Source organism: Marmota monax, unplaced genomic scaffold (assembly GCF_021218885.2).
Source record: "Marmota monax isolate L192 unplaced genomic scaffold, Marmota_monax_Labrador192_F-V1.1 WCK01_AAM20220418_F8-fsc00001, whole genome shotgun sequence".
Lineage (NCBI taxonomy): Eukaryota > Metazoa > Chordata > Mammalia > Rodentia > Sciuridae > Marmota > Marmota monax.
This window is the reverse complement of record NW_026693777.1, coordinates 43,345,395-43,351,394: the sequence shown is the minus strand read 5'-3', so window position 1 is coordinate 43,351,394 and position 6,000 is coordinate 43,345,395. Positions and strand designations below refer to the sequence as shown.

The window sequence follows — 6,000 nt, the reverse complement described above, 5'->3', positions numbered from 1 at the left end:
GATGTATACAAAGCCCTCCGCCCTCCCCAAAAAGTGTACTTAAGCAGTGCTCAGCCCCTGCTCGGGGCTCTGGGCTGCTTTCCCTTCTTGAGTGGGCACGGAGCCCCAGCATGCTGGTTCAATAAATCCCCTTCTGCCAATTGCATGAGTGGTCACTTGGTGGTCTCTTTCTCCGACGCTTTGCCTGACCCTTACAAGAGCCAGCCTCAGCAATTTATCAAGGCCCTAAGCAACTTAGCAAGACTCTGTCTCAAAATAAAAAATAAGGGCTGGGGTTGTGGCTCAGTGGGAGAGCACTTGCCTAGCATGTGTGAGGCATGAGGCACTGGGTTTGATTCTCAGCACCGCATACAAATAAATGAATAAAATAAAGGTCAATCAATGTTTAAAAAATATTAAATAAATAAATAAAAAGGGTTGGGTATGTGGCTCAGTGGTTAAGTGCCTCTGGTTCAATTTCCAGCATGTATGCATGCACACACATATCGATCTATCATCTATTTTTTAGTGTGTATAGCTATCTATATTTATATCTTTGTAAAGCTAGGAATGGTGACACATGCCTATAGTCCCAGCACTTAAGAGGAGCCCTTAAGCCTATGAATTTGAGACCAGCCTGGGCAACACAAACCACAAGGCTGGACTTGATGTCATGTGCCTGTAATCCCAGAGACTCAGGAGGTTGAGACAGGAGAATGGCAAGTTGGAGGCCAGTTGTAGAAATTTAGTGAGATTCTGTATCAAAATAAAAAGAGTTGGGGATGTGGTGTCCCTGATTTCAGTCCACAATACCAAAAACAAATAAACAAAACCAACATTAAAAGCATTATTATAAAAGATTGATAAATTTAGCAGGATGCAGTGGTGCATATCTATAATCCCAGTGATTTAGGAGGCTGAGGCAGAAGGTTTGCCTCTTCAAGGTCAGTCTCAGTAACTTAGCAAGACCCTGTCTCAAAAGAAAAATAATGAAGGGCTAAGGGTATAAGTTGGTGGTAGAGCCCCTTTGGGTTCAAATCCCAGTACCACAAAAATGAATAAAAAATAAATACATAAAAATAAAGTATCAACAAATTTGAATGTATTAAAATCAAGAATTTTTCTTTAAAGAGGATATTCTGAAGAAAGTGAAAAGGTAAGTAGTAGTCTGAAGGAAGACATTCATGATAGAATTAGCAAACAACTTGTATGAAGAATAAATCAAGAACTTTTATAGGAAGGGCATTTTTGCAAAGAAAGTTGGTCAAATTATACAAAATTGCAGTTAGACAAGAAGCAATAAATTCAAGACAATATAGTGACTATAAAATCACTAAGAATAGATTTTTTTGGGGGAGGGTGGGAGATTAATGGGGCTTAAACCTGGGTAATTAATCACTGAGCCACATCCCCAGCCTTTTTTATTGTTTGTTTTTTGTTTCTTATTCTGCTTTAATATACCAAAATATCTGTGCAAATGGGACTGTGCTACAAAACAAGTCAGAATCTGTAGACAAGTATGTCTCACTTAGAGGAAAACTGATTGGAGAGAAGGCACCGGAAATTACATTTTGTTGGATTACATGTAGACAGTAAACTGGGGGAAATATTCATCAAGGAGAATGGAACTTCTGCTGTCATTTTGTAGGCACATCCTAAAGAAGAAAGCTGGCCTCACTCGCTGATGCTCAGCCTCCACCTTGCACTGTTGTGTAAACAGTGTCTGATGCTAAGGAGAGATACCCACACAGCCTCAGTGCTTCTAGAAGGGCATGAAAAGGAACGGACATAAACCTGTGGGTCCTCTTCCCTCTCTCACACAGCTCCCGAGGGGACTCAATTGGAAGTGCTTTGCAATGTGCTGTTTATCAACAACTATGAAATGGAAAAATCAAATCCTAAAAATCTGGGTAGATACACTTTGTTTCTGTCCATATTCTTCAATCAGATGACATGGATAGGTCCTGGGATGGAAGGACATACAGCATCTGGCAGGTCTTCCTAGGTGATTACAGTGGGTGCAGTGTATCTTGTCTTCTCCTGGAACCGGGACACTTTTAGAGCAATAGAAATAAGTTGGGGTGGAGGGCGGGGGCGCACGACATGACCTGGGGGTTCTGATTGATTTTGGCAACATCCTTCTCAAAGCTGTCAATGTATAGTCGAATGGTGGGCCCTGCATTCCCAGTGCCATTTAGTTGGAAGATGATGTGAGAACTGTTTGCAAAAGTGACTCACAAGCTCTAATTTCTTGAAATGCTTTCTCCATGGGGTCCCTGAATTCAAAGTTATCAGCTTTCTCCAAAGTGTAGACTTTGTCACTTGCAGAGAACTGCTTCGCCACAAAGGAGCAAACATCAGAGTCTCCAGGTCCTTCCTCATCTTGCTTGCACCCTCTGCTTCCACCTCCTCGTAATCATACCTCGTAAAGAAGTTCAGGCCATACTTTTGCCAATGATCTCTGCAAATATGCTTTGAACTGTGTTTGCAGGTGGCAAGAATGGAGAGCCCCGAAAGGATAGCCCACAGTCTACCTTTCTCACAAATGTGATCACAATCAGTGCCAAAGCCCTCGTCCTCTCAAAGGGACAGTTTACTTGCATCCATCAAATTCCCAAAAAAACTTCCAGCCAGTTGGGGTCTCATACAAAGCCATCTTTGCAGCGTTAGCCACCCAGTCCAGAGCACCACTTGTAGGCATGCTGCGTGCAAAGCCACAGACCCCAGTCTGCTGGAAATATGGAATGCTGCAGATATTGGCAGCAATGATAGCCACAGAGTCTGAAGGGTTCACAAAGAACCTATGCTTGCCCAGAATCATGTTTTGATTCCCATCTCCATTGAACACAGCCCAAAGTCATGCTCTCCAGACTTCATAGTCTCCTCTTGGTCAGTTGGGGTCAGGGGAACACAATTTTTTTTTTCTTAGAGAGAGAGAGAGAGAGAGAGAGAGAGAGAGAGAATTTTAATATTTATTTTTTAGTTTTCCGCGGACACAACATCTTTGTTTGTATGTGGTGCTGAGGATCGAACCCGGGCTGCACGCATGCCAGGTGAGTACGCTACTGCTTGAGCCACATCCCCAGCCCCAGGGGGAACACAATTAACTGCTGAATTTTCTGGGGTGCCGAGTGCCGAGTTCTTCAGAGATTCTTCTTTACGTATGGGCCCACAACTCCATGCATGGCATCCATATGGATCTTTAGCCTGTTCGGACAAGAAAGAAGTTCTTTCAGTGCATTGAAACCAAAGATATTTCTCAGCATTGAGGCATAAGCTTCCACTGAATTCACAATTTCCACTATGAAAGGCTTTAACTTGTTTTCCAGGTCAAACTGTTGCTTGGCCAGAACACCAAGGTCCACTTTCAGATCAGAGCAAATTTCATACTGTTTGATAGCTTTGGAAATTTTTATCAGTAATTGCTTCTGGAGCAGGTTCTATGTTAAAAAACAGTAAATTTGATTCCAAAAGCTCCATTAGGTCTCCTGGGTTGTGGCTGGCTGTCAGAATGATCCCACCAATGGCTTTGATTTTTCTTTTTTTTTTTTTTTTAAAGAAAGAGTGGGAGAGAAAGAGAGAGAGAGAATTTTTTAATATTTATTTTTTAGTTCTCGGCGGACACAACATCTTTGTTTGTATGTGGTGCTGAGGATCGAACCCGGGCCGCACGCACGCCAGGCGAGCGCGCTACCGCTTGAGCCACATCCCCAGCCCGGGCTTTGATTTTTCTAATGGTGTAGGATACAGCAGGGGGTAGAGAGATTCTATTCTCTCCATGCCCTTCTGACACATGCACTAATCTGATTATAAGTTTGCAAATCAAAATTTAACTGTTGTTCCCAATCAGTAAATTGTCCTGTACTAGTCAACATGTCTACCATAATATTAATTCCATGCCTTCTATTAACTTCTGCCTGCTTGGAGCAGAAATCCACCCAATTAGACCTCCACAGTAAACAAGCGCCTCTGGAAAGATGCACTTTTGCTAGTGTGACCCAATCATAATGTGGCAGAGCTTCACTAGATATTGATTCTATCAGGCTTTGAACAAAAGGTAAGTTCGAGCCATGTGGAACAAGCAAATTTTCATTCTTTTTATTTTTATTTTTTAAAAATATTTATTGTTTAGTTTTCGGCGGACACAACATCTTTGTTTGTATGTGGTGCTGAGGATCGAACCCAGGCCACATGCATGCCAGGCGAGCGCGCTACCACTTGAGCCACATCCCCAGCCCAAATTTTCATTCTTTTAATGTTTAAAAAAAATGGCAGAGGGGCTGGGGTTGTGGCTCAGTGGTACAGCACTTGCCTAGCATGTGTGAATCACTGGGTTCGATTCTCAGCACCACATATAAATGAATGAATAAAATAAAGGTCCATCAACATCTAAAAATAAAAAAAAAAATTAAAAAAAAAAAAGGAAAGAAAAGAAATGGCAGGGGGGTGGGGTGGGGCAAGCTAATCTGCCGGATCTAGCTTTTTCCACAAAAATGGAGCCTGTGCCTGCCTTATTTACATAGGCCTTACCATAGAATGTTCTCCACCAAAATAGGATAAAGCTGGGCTGTTTAGTTCTTAATAGGATATGCCCATCTCCAGTACTACTGTGAGGGGCATTTCTAGCAGAGCGGAGGGGAAGTTCACGTGCTTTAGGCGATCTATTGACACCGGGAAAACAACGGAAAGTTCCCAGGTCCAGGCCTATCCCTCTCTGGCTCCATGCAGAGAAAAAAACTATTTGTACAATGTGTGAAGCACACATCCCTAAAGCTCCATCCATTCCTTGTTATATGAGAAATTCTTTGGCTGAGAAGTTAATGTTCACCATTTTTTAAAGTTTTCTGGAGCCTCAGAACTGGCATCCATATAGCACTGGTATTCTTAATAGACAGAGCTCTGAAGGATCCTCCTGAGGTTTTTGTTTAACCTCTTGAACACTCTTAAGAATCTCTACTTTAGGGACTTTTCTTTGAAGTCCTGTCAGCACGCATCTACTATAATTTTTGAGATATGGCGATCCATTGGTTATTATGTTGAAATTGGGTTCAATTGTATGGACATCTTTTTTGGGGTTCTGCTCTAGCATGATTAGATAGAGCCATGCGGCTCTAGTCATTATCATAATATTCACCAGAGCCTGAGTGTCAGCCCTGGTGGGTTGATTGATAAGTAGCAAAAATGGAGACAAATAAATCTTCCATGGTGGATCGATTGTTCTGATATGAAGGGCTATTGGTTGATTTGGAGCAGTTATTTCTTCGTCTTTCTCCCCTTCTGTACCAGAAAGTCTGGGCTCAGGTTTTCCTGCCTGTTGAAAACCATGATTTGCTATCTCCGTGAGCAGCTTCATTTTGATATAACATGAAGAAGTGCATATGGAACTTCTTTCCACTTACCTTCTCTCTTACAAAATAAATTTATATTGTCAGATGATATGATAACTTAAGGACCTGTTCATGGACCATTTCCTCCACAGCTAAAGCCCATTAAAACCAAGCAACAAAAAGAGATCATTTTCTTCCTTTTCAAAGGCTCATAATTTAAAGTAGTTGAACTCAAAAAGATACATCCTAATAGGCTACAATCTAAAACCAGATTTGAGTTGCCCATGACATCGGGGCAGACAAAAAACACAGTAAACTCCTGCAGGAAGATCTAAGGGCTTAAGTCCAACAATTCCTTACACTTATCCAAAGCGAGGATCCATTTATCAAACTGCCCTAGGCAGTCGATCCTTTTACATGGAACCTAAGAAAACAACAAGGGAAAAAAGAATTCTGTGGTCGCACGTGCCGAGGCGACTCATCCGACTGCTTTAAATGGAATGTGCACCAAAGCTTACTCGTTTCTCTGTTCCAAGAAGTTTTAAGCCTGGGTGGGTGACACCGTCTGAAGACGATTTGGAGAAGTCCCCAGGCGAACGGTGCCCAGGCAGGTGCAGGCACCCTCAAGCGCCAATATCGTATCTGCATGCACCCACCAAAGGCATAAAACTTACCGCTAGTTAGTCTCCCAATA

General features: G+C 42.2%; 1 pseudogene; it reads right to left on the bottom strand.

Moving 5' to 3' along the window:
- Window positions 1–1,059: 1,059 nt before the first annotated feature.
- Window positions 1,060–5,371, bottom strand: LOC124104141 (phosphoglucomutase-1-like; annotated as a pseudogene).
- Between the last annotated feature and the right edge of the window lie 629 nt (window positions 5,372–6,000).